General features: G+C 44.7%; 1 pseudogene; it reads right to left on the reverse strand.

The window, feature by feature from the left end:
* Positions 1–1,505: 1,505 nt before the first annotated feature.
* LOC144232658 (mRNA turnover protein 4 homolog pseudogene) lies at positions 1,506–16,732 on the reverse strand (annotated as a pseudogene).
* Positions 16,733–18,804: the final 2,072 nt, after the last annotated feature.

An 18,804-nucleotide genomic window follows, 5' to 3' on the forward strand; every position in this document is an offset into this window, starting at 1 on the left:
ATGGATTTCCTCTGGAACATAGTCTTTCTACAGCTAAAGGAAGAAAACCGTACACTTAGGGGCATCTCGGCATTTGGGAGACCACCAAAATAACTGACTGATAAATGGAAAGAGACTTGGAAACAATTATTAAATACCATTTTTGATTTCACAGATTTTGTCCTATGACTGTCAGCAATACCCTTTGGATAAGTCTATTTCACCTTTGTACTATGTAAGATCTATAAGCGGGTACTTAATCCAAAACGTCTACTTACACAATTGGTTGCTTCCAACTTTTCACATGTCTACCGATGATCAGAAATGATTTACTACCTTTTTAAGTCTGACATAAATCCAAACACGTACATCCTCCCAAATATAAATTTCCTCTGATATTTTGGATAATTTTCTTAGGCTGGGGTCCAGAATTGCATTTAATAGGTTTAAAAAGTATGAATATTTTTATGAGTTTGAAAGAGAGCAACATTAGGATCTCAAGTTAGAGTCAATATTTCACTTCATTTCAAACATTTTGCTATCCCTTTGAGAAACACAAGTACATTAGTTAATTGAAAGATAACTGGGCCCTTAACAATAATGGTGGATAATCAAGAATTTAAATTGTTTAACCTTTAGGAAAACAAACTGGTCTTAATCTGGCTCTGAGGCAGATTCCCAGAGTTTAATTTCACCTTCAGCCACTCGCTAGCTGTATGGCCTTAGGCAAGCTATTCAATGTCTCAGTCTGCTCTTCTGTAAAATGAGTGCGTAGCTTTGTACTGAACACTAAGTGAGTTTATACCTTTAAAAGGCCCAGAGCAGTGGCCGGCACATGGTTAAGATTACAATAAATGCCAGCTGTATATAACGTTTATTTTAGCAGCTCTCCCCTAATCTCGATTAAAATAAGAATCCTAATGTACGGCTTCTTGGAATATCAGTTTTACTTGAAAATTCTGGGGGAAATTCTTTTTATATCAAAGCACAACGAGCTGAATACAAAAATTTTAACAACAAAAGGATTCCAAAAATCACCATGGGTTATACCAGGATCATAGTACCCATACACTATATATACTATATTTGTGTAAGAGCTTGAGAAATAGGGTACCATTCTATCACATCGGGGTACGGTTTTCTAAGCAAACAGGTATTCTGAACCTATCAGGCGGCTCACAGACCCCTTGGATTCCTGCCCTATGATGCTACGCCCTCTTTCTCTTTGGGTTCCTCTCCTCACGACACCAAGTCAATCGTTATCATAGCTGCCATTCCCCTGATGCATCTAAGTATTAATAAAGGCAGCAAACTAGCTTGGTGGTCCCAGCCTCTGTATTTTGGCTGCGTATTTTTCTTTTATTATTACTTTTTATTAGATGGTACGAATCCTGAGGGCAGAGAAATTCTTGCAATCATTAATCCCCGTCCTACGTGGGACTGGATAACTTGTTTATTGAACTGAGACACTGTTTCAGGAACAGCAGCATAGCTCGCGGCTAAAGCCGTGGTTATTGTTTAAGGGTCTAGCTGAGCTGCCGGATTTTTCGAAGAGGCACGAAGGCGACAGGAAGGCTCTCGCACACCCACCACTTAGCGGCTGGAAGCCTGGGGAGGGACGGCGCGGAGGGCGTCCCCTGCGGGGGGAAGGGTACGCTGGCCCCCAAGCAAGCGGCGTGGAAGGATCCTCGAACACTGCTTTTCTCTTGATCTTCGATCTGAGCGCTGTGACCGCGGACGAGCAGAGGTCTCCCAGACGTCAGCCCTTTCCACCGGCCTCCCAGGGCCGAGGCTTCCAGCGCCCCCACCGCCCAGCCTCCTGCCCCGGCCCGGGACCCTTTTCTCACCTAGGGCTGCGGGCAAAGCCCACGGCGCTCCAGCAACCAGCACCAGGGTCGTTGCGCCCAGGAGGGAGAACATTCTCCGCTGGCCGCCGCCGGCCGGGCCACTCACATCCTCGATCACCTCCGGCAAAACCCCACAATGCTAGGCAACCCTCNCCGCCAGTGACCGCCCAAGGCGGTCCGCCCTCTCCTTCCGGAAAGACCACGCCCACTGGAGGCCTTGACCCTAACAAGAATGCGGCGAGCTTGCACTGGCCTTGGGGCCCAGGAGTTACCCAACCTCTGTCCTCTAATTGCCGGGGGGGCTTGGAAACGTGGTGTCGGGGCCGCTAGGGGGTTAAGGGAGGCAGGAATGAGGAAGCTGCTGAGCAGGCCAGGCCGCTTCTGTGCGGAGCGCCGTGAACGAAGGCAAGAGTGTCCATAGTTAAACAAAGATGTCTCGAGCAGTCGTTTCGGGCGCGACCTGGCCGAGAGGCGCCCGAGACCCTTGGAGAGAGTCCTGACGGCCACCGGGCTTGGGGTGGGCTCCAGGACAGGGTCTCGAAGCATTTTCGATCGCTTTCCCTTAGCTGTAAACACACTATGGATCCACCATTCAAATGGTTATTTAAACGCTTTAATAATAGATTCTGTACGTTACTGAGATATGCAAAACGAAAATAAAAAGGATGAGAGACGAAATAAGCAGAGATAGCTGTTAATTATAACTAAGCATGATCAATTATGTGATAAAATGAATATTTGTAGAGAACGATGTACTTGGATTTTGCCCCAGAAACAACTTTGCAGTATAATTTACATACCATGAAATTCAGCAGTTTTAAGTGAAAAATGATTTTTAGTAAATCTAACCAGTTGTTAAGCCTCATTTTTGGTTTTAAACCAAAAACTTACTACTTTGTGATTCAGGAAAGTTTTAGGTTTGATTCTGAGTTTGTCAGTTGTTTTTTGTTTGTTTTGTTTTAGATGTTTATTTATTATTTTTGAGAGGGGAGGAAGACACAGAATCTGAAGCAGGCTCCAGGCTCTGAGCTGTCAGCACAGGGCCCAACAGAGCTCAGACTCACAGGCTGAGATCACTACGCTTGACTGACTGAGCCACCAGGTGCCCCAGGCAGTTCTTTGTTTTAAGGATGTCGTGGATGGAAAAATACCCCACGAGAATATGTGAGGCCAAATGGAAAAAGGAAATTCCTAGTTGCACTTACAAAATCATAGCTACTTTAAAAGACTTTCCAATGACTTTTCAACTTAAGGTTTTTAATTAAAATTTCCGTTTCCTGTTGTCCAAAAGTTGTTCTTGCAAACTAGTTGGAATAGGTTGCACTATTATGTTTAAAACAATGGGCACAAAACATTTCATGAACTGAAACAGTCCATCTGAAATATTTTAAAATACGTTGACAGTTTCCCACCACCCCACTTTATTTTTTAAGCGGGGGAGGGGGGTCGGGGGGAGTGTAGGGCAGAGGGAGAGAGGAGAGTCTTTTTTTTTCTCTCTTTTTTAAAATAAATAGTTTATTGTCAAGCTGATTTCCATATAACACCCAGTGCTCATCCCCACAAGTGCCCTCCTCCATGCCCATCACCCTCCCTCCCCCCGACACCCATCAGTCCTCAGTTTGTTCTCAGCATTCAAGAGTCTCTCATGGTTTGCCGAGAGAGGAGAGTCTTAAGCAGGCTCCCATGACCCTGGGACCAAGACCTGAGCAGAAATCAAGAGTCAGAGGCTCAACAGGATAAACCATCCAGATGCCCCTCCCCCACTTTAAAAATGGGAAGCTAGAGTTTTTTTTACAGATGCACACAGCATGTTCGGCAACAAAAATCACATCCATAAAGAAATACTCCAAATGTAGTTTAGAATGTGACAGTTACTCAAGTTTCGAGCCCCCTGTCAGGCTCGCCTGGTTTGGGATTCTCAGTCGCCCTCTCTCTCTGCCCCTCCCTCCCTCACACTGTTTTTCAAAATAAATACACATAAAAAAATTACTGTAAGAGTTATATATATATAGTGTGTGTGTATAACTATATAAGTTATTTTGATTTTCATTTGCTCATAATAAAAGCAGTTTTAAAGGATTTAATGGTTTATTTTTTCATGTTGGTACAGAACATATTAGTGTAATCCAGTTGCCAGAGAGATAGTCAATATCTTTTTTTTTTAATGTTTTTTTATTTATTTTTAGGAGAGAGAGAGAGAGAGAGACAGCGTGAGCAGGGGAGGGTCAGAGAGAGAGGGAGTCACAGACTGAAACAGGCTCCAGGCTCTGAGCTGGCAGTCAGCACAGAGCCCGACGCGGGGCTCGAACCCACGAACCGTGAGATCATGACCCAAGCGAAAGTCGGGCGCTTAACCGACTAAGCCACCCAGGCGCCCCAGTCAGTCAATATCTTGTAAAAAAAAGAAAACATTAATTCATCTTTTAAGTTGACAGCATTTGTATGGCACAGAAGATTTTCAACGTCTTTCTCCATCTTAATACGATATATTGTATTATTCCAAGTATTCCTTTCAACTTACTTGCTGTAACAATTTGTCTATGGATAAAACATGAATTAATTTCCCCCCATGATGCTAGTTCTGTAACCTTAACCCAGACCTTGCCCCCCACCTGCTTTATTCAAGTCCAAATGATTCGTCACAGGTTACACTGGGAGTTTTTCCATAAAATGTGTTTTTTTTAACTTTTTATTTTGAAATAATTTCAACTTTACAAAAATAGTCGCAAAAGTAATAAGAGAATTGCTCCCTACCCTTTGCTCAGGTTCACCAAATTGTTCATATTCTGCCACGTTTGTACTCTCTCTCTCCAATTCAAATGGATTATTTTCCTGAACTTCGTTAAGCTTGCTCACCCTTGGTCCTTCACAACACTGTCCCCGCTTTTTAATACAAGCCAATTATTTTATAGAATGCTACTCAATTTGGGCTTGTCCGATGCTTGTAATGATTAGGTTTAGGTTACACATCCCTGGCTGGAATACTGCATAAATTGTGTGGTGTTCTCAGATATCTGTCCCCTCTGTAGGCACGCTCTATTCGTTAGCCTCTCATTGATAATGCTAATTTTGATTAGATGGTGTAGGTGTTACCCAATTTCTCTACTGTATAGTTACTATTTTTCCCCTTGCAGCTAATCTGTGGAGAGACACCCTGAAATCTTGCAAATACCCGGCTCTTTATCAAACTTTTACATCTAGAATTAGCATCTGTTAATCATCAGTCTGCCTGCACCAGGCTAATCTGGTGGTTGTGAAATGATAATTTCCCACTCTTTCTTCTCTAAATACAAGTACTGGTTGACATATTGTAGGAAAGGGCTTTCTCTTCTTTCCATTTATTATTGATATGACTCCTAGATTCTTGTTGTATTCAATTGGTTATAGTTCATGACTACTTATTGCAAATTTTTTAAGTGAATAGATTTTATTTTCTAGAGCAGTTTTACATTTACAACTAGATTGAACAGAAGTCAGACGCTCAGCAGACTGAGCCACCCAGGCACCCCTGACGCTTAACTTTTGTTTCTTCAAATCTTCAGCCACATTTTCTAGACACCTTCTGATAGCATTTGTGACAAATGACTAGGCATCAAAGTGGCAAGCGGAGTAAATGTTTCCAAAATGGAGCCGTTTGCTTTTTGTCTGTTACATGAGAACATTGAAGGCAGCGTCAAACTTTGTCATCAGTTATGAAATTTCGCAAAGACCTGGAGTGACTAAGTAGCAGATGACTTAAACACTCTCTTGAAACACTTGCAGAGGTTTGCTTTTATGGCCTTCCTAAAGTGATGGTTTCACACTGTCAATTAGGTAATACGATTTAGGGCAAGATGCAAGGTTAATAACAAATAACATAAAAACATTTTTCAAACAGTCTTTGTGATGATTTTTTTTTTTAACTAACTCCTGATCAGGGTGTCATTGTTTTTACAACATAATGTGGTGCCAAAAAAGAAAAAAGTTCATACCAGGAAAGGAACAGGAAATTCTGATAGTGTTGTCTTTAATTCCCAGTTTATTTTTGGGAATCCATTCCTGAGCATTAGTTAGTTAGTTAAAGCTAGCAAATGTAATCTGTACCCACATTTAATCAGGTCAAGTAAACAGCTAGACATTGTCACAAACTTCAAAAGTGAACAGGGTCAGGGCACCTGGGTGGCTTAGCCGTTAATCAAGCCTCTGACTCTTGATTTCAGCTCAGGTCATGATTTCATGGTGCATGAGCCCAAGCCTCTGCGCTGACAGCACAGAGCCTGCTTGGGATACTGTCTCTCCCTCTGTCTGCCCCTTCCCCGCTTGCTCTCTCTCTCTCAAAAAAAAAAAAAAAAAAAAGTGGACGGGGGGAAAGCATCACTGCACGTTTCCACTGTGTGATACTCCCAGTCTGCTTTCAGGTGTGTCACACATCACTGAAGGTGATATATGATCTTCTGACATTTGGTCTAGGTGATGGTACGAGTGCTGGACCACATATCAAATAGTAGTAAAGCTTAATTTATTTCTTATTTAACATGGCAAATAGAATTCCATCGGACCCCGCTAGACCCTTTATTCCAACACAAACCCCAGAGTGAGTGTATCCCAGTTTAGAAACTGCCACTCTAGAACCTTCCAGAAGAATGAGTTTACTTTCGGCAGAGAGGTTGATACAGGAACCTAGCTGAGCAGTGACGAGCTGAGCAACAGCAGAGCAAACTTCCAGAGCGTCCAAATACTGGCTCCAGGATGGGCAGGGAGGAATCAGCAGCCCTGTTCTGGAATCTTCAGAATTGCCTTTCTCTTGAATGCTTTATGATCCTATCCCAGCAGGCAGACAATTACATTAAAAAAAAAAATAACAATAAAACAAAACAGTAGGGACACTCAACTGGTTTGGCGGTGAGGGGTATGGATTTCAGCAGGCGACCTGGGGTAAGAGGTGTTTAAGCGGAGACTGAGAGTATAAGTAGGAGACAGTGAGGAAGAAAAGAGGAAGTGTTTTAAGCAAAGGGAACGCCATATTTGAAGGCTTGTGTTCAGTGTAGCTTGAGGTAAGAGTACTACCTGCATACTCACTGCCCACATGGAGAAAAAGATACCTATTTGTATGTGATGCCATGGAGGACAGCCCTGCCCTTCCCAGCTGGTGACTAAGTATCCCTGAAACAGAATATTAGAACTGGGGCACCTGTGTGGCTCAGTTGATTGAGCATCTGACTTCGGCTCAGGTCACGATCTCGTGGTTGGTGGGTTTGAGCCCTCCCTCGGACTCTGTGCTGACAGCTCAGAGCCTGGAGACTGCTTCTAGTTCTGTGTCTCCCTCTCTCTCTGCCCCACCCCCTCTCATGCTCTGTCTCTCAAAACATAAATAATAAAAGAAAAAAATTTTAAAGAGAAAAAAAGAATACTGGAACTATTGGTTAAGAGTATGAGTTCTGGGGGCGCCTGGGTGGCTTAGTCGGTTAAGTGTCCGACTTTCGCTTAGGTCATGATCTCGCGGTTTGTGGGTTCGAGCCCCGCGTGGGGCTCTGTGCTGACTGCCAGCTCAGAGCCTGGAGCCTGTTTCAGTCTGTGACTCCCTCTATCTCTGACCCTCCCCTGCTCACGCTGTCTCTCTCTCTCTCTCTCTCCTAGAAATAAATAAAACATTAAAAAAAAAAAGAGTGTGAGTTCTGAAGCCCACCTGACCTGGGCTGGTATCCCCACTCTAACACTCTGGAATCTTGTGCAAGTTATTTCCTCTTGTTTTCTGATGGGGACCTCAAGAGTTTGTACTTCCTAGTGGTCCATGAGGATTCGGTTAATTAATGCATGTAGAGTTTTGTCCAGTATCTGGCACATGGTGTTCAATAAATATTACTATTTCCCCCACCCCCCGACCTGCCGGGAGTGGAACCGGCCTCTCTGGATGGCAATCACGGCAAGGAAGTGACAATGTTTGCAGCTCCTCCCATGAGAAACGAAAACTGGTATCTCCTTCTGCTACTACTGGCTCATGTTGGAAATGAGCCTGCTGGTATTGACCAGGCCTCCCAATATTCCATATCAGACCCATATTCTGAATACAGATACCTCATAAGGAAAAGCATATTCCTGCCTTTACAAAAGAGACTTTAGATGAAAGCTCTATGGGCGATTGTCAAAAGGCTCTTCCTATGGGCCTTGCAGACCCAAGGCCTAGACAATAGAGGGGGTTAAGAACACAAGAGTTACAATTGAGCCTGGCCCCGAGACAAAGAGCCTATTTTGGGGTTAAGAGCAGAACATAGTTACTACATATATCTTTGCTAATTGGTGAAGCATGGCAGTCCCTTCCTCAAGGCCTGCTTTCCACAGACACCCTCCCTTACAGTGGCAGCTGGGATGAGGATCGGTAAGAGTAGCTAAAACATAAACCCAGGTGCAAAGACTGACGCATTTAGGGCCCCCATGTTAGTTTCCACAAATAAACCAATTCAGAAACATTTATCCTCTTGAGAGCCAGACAGAATAACTCCTAGCTTATCTGTATACAATTTAACTTGTATGTTATGCTGTTTTTCACTAAGGGCATTCTGTTATTTCCTTGGTCGAAATAATTTTGTAATTGATATCACAAAAGGCCTCCCATTGTAAGAAATTCCTTCCTATGACTTCATCTTGTTGCTGAACCTTTAAATAAAGATACAAAAACCGACAGGACAGAGATGCCTGCCTGGTGATCAAAAAGAATCTCAGGGCTCTCTCACTCTCTCTCTCTCTCTCTCTCTCTCTCTCTCTCTCTCTCTCTCGCAGACACTGTCCATCATTCAGGGACCCCTGGACCTGCCGGAGCCGGCCTCCGGCACCGACCATTGTGATTATTGTTTTTTTCTACTTCAGAAAAGCTCAGGGGAAAACTCTAGTTTGGTCAGAGAAAACTAGAAGGATCACATGGCCCCAGTGATCAAAACTGCAGCTTCCCACCACCGAAATCTCAAACTCACTTGGAGCCGCAGACCCTCCTTTCTTTCCTTCTGTGGTTGGGAACACATTCTTCCTTCAATCAAACAATAATCTATCCATCTGGTTCTGTAAGCAGCTCCTTATTCCGTATGGCTTTCCATCGATTATCTTTCACTTCCCGCATGACTCTATCTTCTCTTTGGTTCCTTCTCATCAACAACGAAACCTTCTCAAGTCAAAATGGCATAGACTTTACTTCCTCCAGAAGCTGTCTACCATTCATAGCTACATTAATCCATACCTACCTGTATTTTCTCACTTACCCATGTTTCTGTCCCCACCGTTATGCTTAGCCTGTTCTCACCAAGATCACCAGCTAATTTCTAGTGTGAAAATCCATTAGAGTCTATGGCTTTTGTCACACTTGACTTCTCGATAGCATTTAGTATATTTCATTTCCTGTTTTCTTTCTCTTGGAATCTCATGATTTCACAGTCATTTGCCTCTCCTTCCTTCTCTCTAGCCCTTCTTGCCAACATATTGAAAGTATTCCCTGATGCAGTTTGAAGTGTTGGCACAGTTTGGAGCTGATGGCTAAGAAAAAATTCTTGAGCTGTCTTCAATGCAAAAAAGGTGATCTTACTAAAGCACAGGGACAGGACCCGTGGGCAGAAAGAGCTGCACTTGGGTTGTGAGGAGTGACTGATTATATAAGATTTTCTATCCTATGGAGGGGGAAGGGGATGTTAGGGCTTCAGGAAATTGTGTCTGTAGATTTCTGGAAATCTGGCTATTGATAAAATTGCTTTTTTCCCTCCTGTACCATTAAGATGCATATAAACTGATAGACTCCTGTCCCGCATGACTGTGCTCACTATGAGTTTTGTTTTTGCCTTCCCTTTGTTCTTGGGCAGCCGGGAGTGCCTGAGGAATATCACACAGATGCAGGTGGGAGACTGGGGGAGAGCGAGGNGGGGGGGGGGCGGGGGGAGGGGGGTTGTTAGTCTGTGCTTTGCCATCAGGTTGCCTTTGTTTCCCACTTCATTCCCAATTATTTTGCTCCCCATATAAGGAGTCCAGTTCTAGGCCAAACTCCTATGTGTGATCTTTTAGTCCCAGCCACGAGCAATTACAAAGCTTTGCCTGGTGGGTGTCACGGGGGAAACTGCCCTCGCCATGCCAGACTTGGTGCACAGCTGTTGGCTCACAACCCTACCCAGAGCTTCCCGGGTACAATCTGAAACTGACCCCCATTACATGGAGGGCAAGGGGAGACTGAAGAAAAAGGCAGACCACTCCAGACTGGTAGGTGGCAGTTTTAGTTAGCAAGGGGACTTTATAAAGGAGGCTTGTCTTGCATGCCAGCAAGATGAATGGATCTCTACACCCCCACTATGACATCAACTTTATCTCAAAAGTTGATAAAGAGGCCCTAACTGGGTTCAGTCGCATACATGCGACCACCATGCAGGGGTTCTCAAGAGTGTATGGTGATCTCAAGGCTGTGTCCTTGGAGCAGTGTGGGAAGGGCAAGCCAAAGTCACATTCTGAGGACAGGGGAGGGGGTGAGGAGCCTCAGAGAGGCCAGGGCCAGCTCACAGGTCAGTGGGTGGTCATGCCTTTTCGGTGGCATTCCCCGATGACCGCAGGGCACTGAAGTTTGATAGAGGGAGTTGTAGACAAAAACCTCAGGCCACCCCAGTACAGCAGTACAGCCAGGCTCAGGTAGCTGCAGGTGGATTCCCTACCTTTCCACTCCCCCCAGTCCCTTTTGCTCGGGGGGAGGGGGAGGGTTGTCAATGAGAGAGCTCTCCCCACCAATAGGTGCTTCATCTACTCTGTTTCCCTGAGCACTTCTGGGGGTACAGGGAACACCCGCAAACTGGTGCGCCTCTCGTGGTTGGCGTGGGGCAGTCCATGAATACAGGCTTGCTTTTTATTTGCACTTGGACTCTTATCCCAGCTGCCTCTCTGGACGCTTGATTACTTGACATCATTCAGCGAGCCTTCCCGTTTGGAAACCCGGAGTGTCTCTTCAGCTGAAGGAAACAGAGTTGGTGAGCTTTTTGGATCCGTGGGTTTATAGTTTTTGTCAAGTTTAGAAAATTATTTGCGGGGCGCCTGGGTGGCTTAGTCGGTTGAGCGTCCGACTTTCGCTTAGGTCATGATCTCGCGGTTCGTGGGTTCGAGCCCCGCGTCCGGCTCTGTGCTGACTGCCAGCTCAGAGCCTGGAGCCTATTTCAGAGTCTGTGTCTCCCTCTCTCTCTGACCCTCCCCTGCTCACGCTGTCTCTCTCTCCTAGAAGTAAATAAAAATATTTTTAAAAAAAGAAAATTATTTGCATTATTTCTTCAAATATTTTTTTCTTTCCCACCTTCTCTTTCTTCTCTTTCCAAATACACGTATATTAGGTTGCTTGAAATTCTGGTATACCTCGCTGGTATCCTTTTCATTTCTTTTCAGTCTTTTTTTTCCCCTCTTCTCTCTGGCTTTCATTTTGAGTAGTTTCTGTTACTATGGGATCAAATGCACTGATCTTTTCTTCTACAGGGCTAATCTCTGTTAACCCTAATTCAGTACATTTTCCATCTCTGATGCTGTGTTTTTCATCTCTGGAAGTTTGATTTGGGCTTTTAAAAATAAATATAACTTTCGTGTCTGTCTTTAACATGCTAATGCTTTCCTCTACCTTCTTGAACATAGGAAATATGATGTTAGTAACTGTTTTCATATTCTGAGTTGCTAATTCTATTTACTGTTTGTGTTGACTTATTTTCCTTCTCATTACATGTTGTATTTTCCTGCCTCTTTGCATGCCTGGTAATTTTTGATTGGATGACAGACACTGTAAATTTTATATTATTGGGTATTGGAAATTTCTGTATTCCTATAAATATGCTTCCATTTCATTCTGGGATTCAGTTAAGTACTTGGAAATAGTTTTGTCCTTTTGAGTCTGGCTAGGTGGTACCAGAGAAGCATTTATTTAAAAAATTATTTTAAATGTTTATTTTTGAGAGAGAGCGAGAGAGTGTGCGTGCGTGCTCATGCATGAACAGGGGAGAGGCAAAGAGAGAGGGAGACATAGAATCCGAAGCAGGCAAGCTCCAGGCTCTGAGCTGTCGGCACAGAGCCCAACATGGGGCTTGAACTCACGGACTGCAAGATCATGATGGGAGCCAAAGTCAGAGGCTTAACCAACTGAGCCACCCAGGCACCTCCAAAGAAGTGTTTAATGTGGGGCTAAATTTGTCTCGCTTGTATTCTCCTGAGTATTCTGCCCAAAGCCGCATGAGTTATGAGACTTGCCACTCTGGCTGGCTGACTCTTCCCAGCCTGTAGGGGCCTGAGGGGGTGGTCCTTTTGTGTTTTGGGGGAGTGGTTCTTTCCCTGTTTCAAGTTTCCTCCCAACACGTGCTCTGATCAGCATGTAGCCAGATACTTCAGGGAGACCCTTTGGAGACCTCCAGAGCTTTCTCTGCGTCTTCTTTGGCACTCTGCCCTCTCAGATCCTACTGTCTCTGCTTGTTTGGGCTCCAAATTCTCGATGCACAGGGTTCTGGGTTCCTCCTTTCGGTGCAGTGCTGAGGGCTGGAAATTATCTCAGGAACGCAGATTGGGCAACAACAGAGCTTATCTTGTTTGTTTTTCTTCTCTCGGCAGTGTTGTCTTGAGCTGCCTATTATTGTCTAATAACTATCTATCGAAAATGTATTTTTGTCTTTTTGCATATTAATAATTTAAGTCAGGGGAGTAAATCTGGCCTACATTATTCCATGAGAGCCAGAAATAGAAGTCCCATTGTTGCACTTTTTTTTTTAAGTTTATTTATTTATTTATTTATTATTATTTTGTAATGTTTTTTAAATTTATTTCTAGGAGAGAGAGAGAGAGAGAGAGACAGCATGAGCAGGGGAGGGTAAGAGAGAGAGGGAGTCACAGACTGAAGCAGGCTCCAGACTCTGAGCTGGCAGTCAGCACAGAGCCCGACGCGGGGCTCGAACCCACGAACAGCGAGATCATGACCTAAGCGAAAGTCGGACGCTTAACCGACTAAGCCACCCAGGCGCCCCTATTTATTTATTTTGAGAGAGAGACAGAGCATGGGAGCAGGGGAGGGGCAGAGAGCGAGAGTCCCAAGCAGGCTTCAAACTGTCAGCACAGAGCCTGAGTGGGGCTTGAATCCTGGAACTATGAGATCATGGTCTGAGCCAGACACTTAACCCTCTTGGCCCCCCAGTCACCCCAGATGGTACTATTTTTTAGATACTTTCTCTTCTCCATTTTTCCTGCTTTTTCCATAGTAGGAAGTTGTACTTCCTTGATTCACCCTTGATGTCTCTTAATCTGTTCTCTCTAGTTTTTATCTCTTTGTATTTTTCCTCTTGGTTCTGAAGGGTTTACTCAACCTCTAATGAAAATTTTATTTCTGCAATTAAGTGTTTAATTTTCAAAAGTAGTTTCTAATTCTTAGTGTTCTTTTTAAAAAAAAAAAAACAGCATCCTGTGTTTGTTTCACGGTTGCTCTGACATGTCAAGTCTTTTAGAATTTGGATTTTTGTGACCTTCTCTTCTTTCCAAATTCTATTTCTTCAAAAGTCAATTTGTTCTGTTTGCTTGTTTTTTGTCTTTCTCCCTTATGCTGCTAGTTTTTCTCATTGTCTGGTAATCTTTAGGTGTCTATTTATATTAAAAAGGCCAAGGCCTGTGGTGCCTGGGTCGTTCAGTCGGTTAAGCATCTGACTTCAGCTTAGGTCATGATCTCACTGCTCATGAGTTCGAGCCCTGTACCAGGCTCTGTGCTGACAGCTCAGAGCCTGGAGTCTCTGAGCCTGGAGCCTGCTTTGAGTTCTGTGTCTCCCTCTCTCCCTGCCCCTGTCTAGTTCCTGCTCTGTCTCTCTCAAAAATAAAAGTTAAAAAAAAATTTTTTTTAAAGGCCAAAGCCTATCATTTTCCTTTCAAAAGACACACAAAAATGATCTTGGGCACCGTAACTGATGTCTTATTTAGTAGGATAAGTTGTTTGTGTATTAGAGGCAATAAAAGCTTATGAACCCTAATAGGAGATTCTTTTCAGTACATCTGCTGAGACCACAGAATTGTGAGCTGGAGGCACAAAGGAAGCAGTGGTGAGACATGCATACCCATCTGTTTCTTATGTGATTTCGATAATTTGAAAAGCTTACTTGCTGCTTCAGGAATGAACCAAAATAAAACTCCATCCTAAGCAGCGATTGAGTCCTCATTTCCCAATTTTGGACCTGGACCAGACTTTATTGTTCAACCTTGCATATACTAATGTTTTTGGGGGATCAATGCATGATGCTTGGGATCCCCTTTACTTGTCTTTGTACATCAGGCAGCCTTTTCTAGAGGCAAGCACCTGTACCCTTGTTGGATGTGGGCCAGAAGTTCTGGGAAGGAATGACATGTGGGGGTATAAATACCCCAGTCCCCTCACCCCTTGGCCAGTATATTTCTGAGGAATGTGTTCTACACCATTTCCTTAAGCTTCACCACAGGATTAAGATGTACTCACCCACCTTGATGGCTGGCTTATTGGAAGTTTTCCCTTCCCTGTGTCACTTCCCATTCATTCGGGGGCTGTCCTGCACCCCCCAGGAAAACTACCTGATCTCAGTCATCATCTCAGGATCTTCTTGGTTGTGAGGGGGGTGGGGCGGTTATCCGATTAAGGTCAATGGGCCAAGGTTGACACCCTGTCCACACCTCTTTACACCAAGAGCCCTACTCTTCTCTCTCTAAAAGTTCATTGGGAGAGATTGATAAAGGGGAATAAGTCCTCATTCTTGTGCTTCTTATAATGTGCTCTATCCTGCTCACCGCGGGAAGGATGCCACCCAGAATGTGGCAGAGTGGCCTCTTACTGGGACTGTTAAACCACAACAAACACAAATCTTCAAGACTGGTTGAAACATAGGCACCAGCTGTCACAAAGAGTCTCTTCTGTTGCTGCTGGGGTTTCATATCTGTTTATCTCTACTACCAACCATAAGGTGCTTTTCTCCTCCTGCAAAAATAGAAAGCTGCAGTAACACAAAAATCTGCAACTATTATACGCAATTAACAAAGCAGGTATTTTTCCAGGCAGTGGTTCTCAAAGTTTGGTGTGCATCAAGATCACCTGAGGGCTTATTAAAACACAGATTAAATGACAGCCTTCCCCCAAAGGTCTCTGATCCAGTAGGTCTGGGTGGGACCAGAGGGTCTGCGTTTCTAGTAAGTTTCCAGACAATTGGTCTTGTCCAGGGAACACACTTTGAGAACAGTTCTTTAGGCAATTGTCCTTCGTCCCCTAGCTTAGATGCTTATATTTTACAGTCTGTTCCTTTCATGGACTCTTCTAAAACGATCTCTGTAGTTTTCCATATCATTGCACTGAAGCCAGTAGATTGTCAAGGTCACTTATTAGTGATGGTAGGATATTTAGAGTTTTCTATGTAGTTCTCTTTGGGCTAGCACATTCTACACTAGCTGCTCTTTAAACCTTGTAAACTATGAACCTGACTCATTTAATTTTGAATTTTCATTTTCATTTTTGTTGTGGAACAGTTTTTATATCCACTCAGGGTTGCAGCAGTGGCTTGACTCGTGTCTTTGTGAAAGCTTCCTGTCTTCTGTCAGCCTCTTAGCCCCGGGGGTGCCTGAATGGTTTGGTTGGTTATGTATCCAACTCGTGATTTCGGCTCAGGTCATGAGCTCGTGGGTGGGAGTCACAGCCCTGTGTCGGGCTCTGCACCGAGTGGGGAGTCTGCTTGGGATCCTGTGTCTCTCTCCCTTTGACCCTCCTCTGCTCACGTTTTCTCTCTCTCTCAAAAATAAATAAATAAATAAATAAATATTAAAAAAAAAATGTTTGGCCTGGCCCTGGTTTGGGAGGGAAGAAGGAGGGGGTGGTAAGGAGCGTGGGAAGGAAGGAGAGAAGGAAAGGGGTAGAGAGGGCAGCCTGAGGGGTATTCCTGGGCAGATGCAAACCCTCATTTCTAGTAGGGTGGCATCGAGGGCCCCGGGAGAAGAGAAGCAATGACTCTCACGTCCCAGGCCACCACGCAGGAGCCAGTGCTGGAAGCTGGCTCCGAGTGAACAAAGGGAATCTTGGGAATCCAAACAAAAGCCCAAAGCGAAGGCCTTTATTCTAAGAAAAGTCCCCTTTGCTGTCCAAAGGGAGCCACCCTGCAGTTTTATTTCTTGTAGAAAAACAATCTGTCCCTCTCGCCCTCCTTTGTCTGCATTCACAGCAAAATAAACAGACAGCCGCTCCCCAACGAGCAGTGGTCCCACGCCTCCTGGCCCCAAGCACCTGGCAGCCATAGCCTTCCCCCTCTGGTTCTTCTGATTCTTCTGCCAGCACGGGCACGCCCTCAGGCAAGTCCTCTCCCATCGGCCAGAAACTTCTGGACTGGACACCCTGCATGTATTTGATGGTTACCTTGAATTCAGCCATTGCACACTCAAAAAGCTTCAGCACATGGGCCTGCTCTGGGGCCAGCACAGCGCCCTCCTTGCACACCGTGTGGTGGGACAGCAAGGTCACCACCCTCTCTTTTGAAGATGGTGGACAGGGCCAGCTGCCTTCTCTGTGGCCCCAGGGTCCAGGGTCACGGTGAAAGTTGCTTTGTTTCCAGCTCTGGCAAAGTCCGTGTCCCTGTGTCTCCTGAACCACTTTCACCTCCTCCTGTGGTGGATGAGAAGGAGACAGACTTCACCCTTGAACCCCTTGCTGACCTGATGCAGGGTGTCCTTGTACTCGTCAGATGGGCTTCAAACCAAGGCCACCAGCATCGCTTTGTTTTGGCCAGAGAACGTCTGGCTGTCCTTCCGCGTGCTGATCCCTGGAGACAAGCCACGGAGAAGGCGAAATGGTACTTGTATATGTCCAGGCACCTCCACAGCTCCTCTGTCAGGCTCTGTTTCAGTTCTAGGCCTTTCTCAGCAGTTTCGGTTTAGTAAACTTTCTTGTTGTGCTTGGATTTGGGCATCTCGCTGCAGGTAGAAGCAGTGGAAGGGGGTCTATCTCATTTAATTTAATTTAACTTGATTTTTAAAAACATTAACAAGATGTTGTTTTTAAGTAATCTCTACAGCCAGCGTGGGGCTCACACTTGCAACCCCCAAGGTCAAGAGCTGTGTGCTCTACCTACTAACCCAAGAAGGTGCTTCCTCATTTAATTTAACTTAATAATTTAATTTTTGTTTAATTGAATTTAAACACCAACGAGCAATCTCATTCTTTTCAGATGTAACACTTAATTAGCATATGCAAATATATTGCAAATACAGTGGAGATTCATTTCCAGTCTTTTCAGGATTCTTTTTACACACGTAAAGTGACAGACTTTGAAGTAAAAGCTCTGATCTCTTCCTTAATTCTGGTGTATTTGCGCTGTATTTCTAGAATAAAGAAGGGGGTCCCCTGAGGAGTTTCTGGGAAGTTCAGTGGATACGGATGCCAGGTAAGGACGGAGAGAGCAAAAGGGAATGAAGTCAGCTGAGTGGCCAGCAGTCGATAGTCAGGAGGGTCACCAGCAAAGCCTAATCACACGGTGGAGACCAGGAGGGTTGAGGCTCGGGGCAGGTCAGAGAGAAGGAAAGCAGGAGCAAAGGCAGCTTGGAGGGGAGGGGCCGGAGGAAAAAAGTCGGGGGTGGGGGGGCGAAGCAAAAAGCACAGCCCGAGTTGGAAAAGACAAAGCACGAGTCGCCTCGGGTAAACCTTAATCATGAAATATGCTGAGGTTTTATGTAATAAGACACATTGTGGCATTCAGTTGCTGAGAGCAAAAGAAGTTTAGAGCCTATTTTACATGAGACATTGTTAGGTGGGTGGGGCAAGTTCATTATAGCTTACGTCACATGGGTCATTTTCCATGTGGCCTTTGTTACAAAGGGGAAGTCCTTAGTCACTCAGAGAAGGAGAAGGGGGAGGGGAGGGGAAAGAGAAGAAGAAGGGGGAGGGGGAGGGGAAGAGAAGAAGGAGCAGACGAGGAAGAAGAGGAGGAGAAGGAAGAGGGAGAGAGGGAGGAGGAGAGAGAGCGAAGGGAGGGGGGAGAGGAGGAGAAAAATAAGACTTGGTGAAGAAATGTAATTTATCTAATGACAAATACATGATACGATATGCTTGCTCTTGGAAACTGAATTTGCTCAATACATTGCAAAATGAACACACTTGTGATATTCCTGCTTTTTCAATTTAGGCAGCCCATGCTCCCACCGCACAGCGTGTCTTTCAATTCACTATTACCTTAGGGTTCTTTTGCTAGTTGGAAAGCACTAGATTCTAGTCTTTTTTTTTTTTTTTTTTTTACATTTATGTATTTTTGAGAGACAGAGTGAGAGACAGAGCATGAGAGGGGGAGGGGCAGAGAAAGAAGGAGACACAGAATCTGAAGCAGGCTCCAGGCTCTGAGCAAGCATTCAGCACAGAGCCTGACACGGGGCTCGAACCCATGACCTGTGAGATCATGACCTGAGCCGAAGTAGGACACTTAACCGACTGAGTCACCCAGGCGTCCTGTAGATTCTAGTCTTAGATTTATCTTACAAGCCTGTTCAAAAGAACATTACCTGTAACTACCCAAGTGTCCATTGCTGGATGAGTGGATGAACAAAATGCAAGAGAGGAGAGAGAGAGAGAGAACTGAAATATGCTACAATGTAAATGGACATCTAAAACTTCACACTAAGTCAAAGAAGCCAGACATACAACGTTACATATTATATGATTCCATTCATATGAACCACCTAGAATAAGTAAATCCATAGAGACAGAAAGGAGATAGGTGGTCTTCAGGGATGGGGTGGGGGTGGGTATGGGAGTGATTACTTAATGTGTGTGGGGGGCTTCCTTTTGGGGTGATGAAAATGGTGGTACTTGAAATGGGTGGTGGCTGCAGACATCATGAAGGTACTGATGCCACTGAAATTGTCCACCTAAATGGTCAATTTTAATTTATGTGAATTTCACCCCGCATGAAAAAGAGAGAGCCTTTTGCCTGTGGCACATCAGGTTCAAATATATTGTGCAGTTTTGCACTCAGCTCCCCTCTCCCAGAGC

Source organism: Crocuta crocuta, unplaced genomic scaffold (genome assembly GCF_008692635.1).
Source record: "Crocuta crocuta isolate KB4526 unplaced genomic scaffold, BGI_CrCroc_1.0 scaffold84, whole genome shotgun sequence".
NCBI lineage: Eukaryota > Metazoa > Chordata > Mammalia > Carnivora > Hyaenidae > Crocuta > Crocuta crocuta.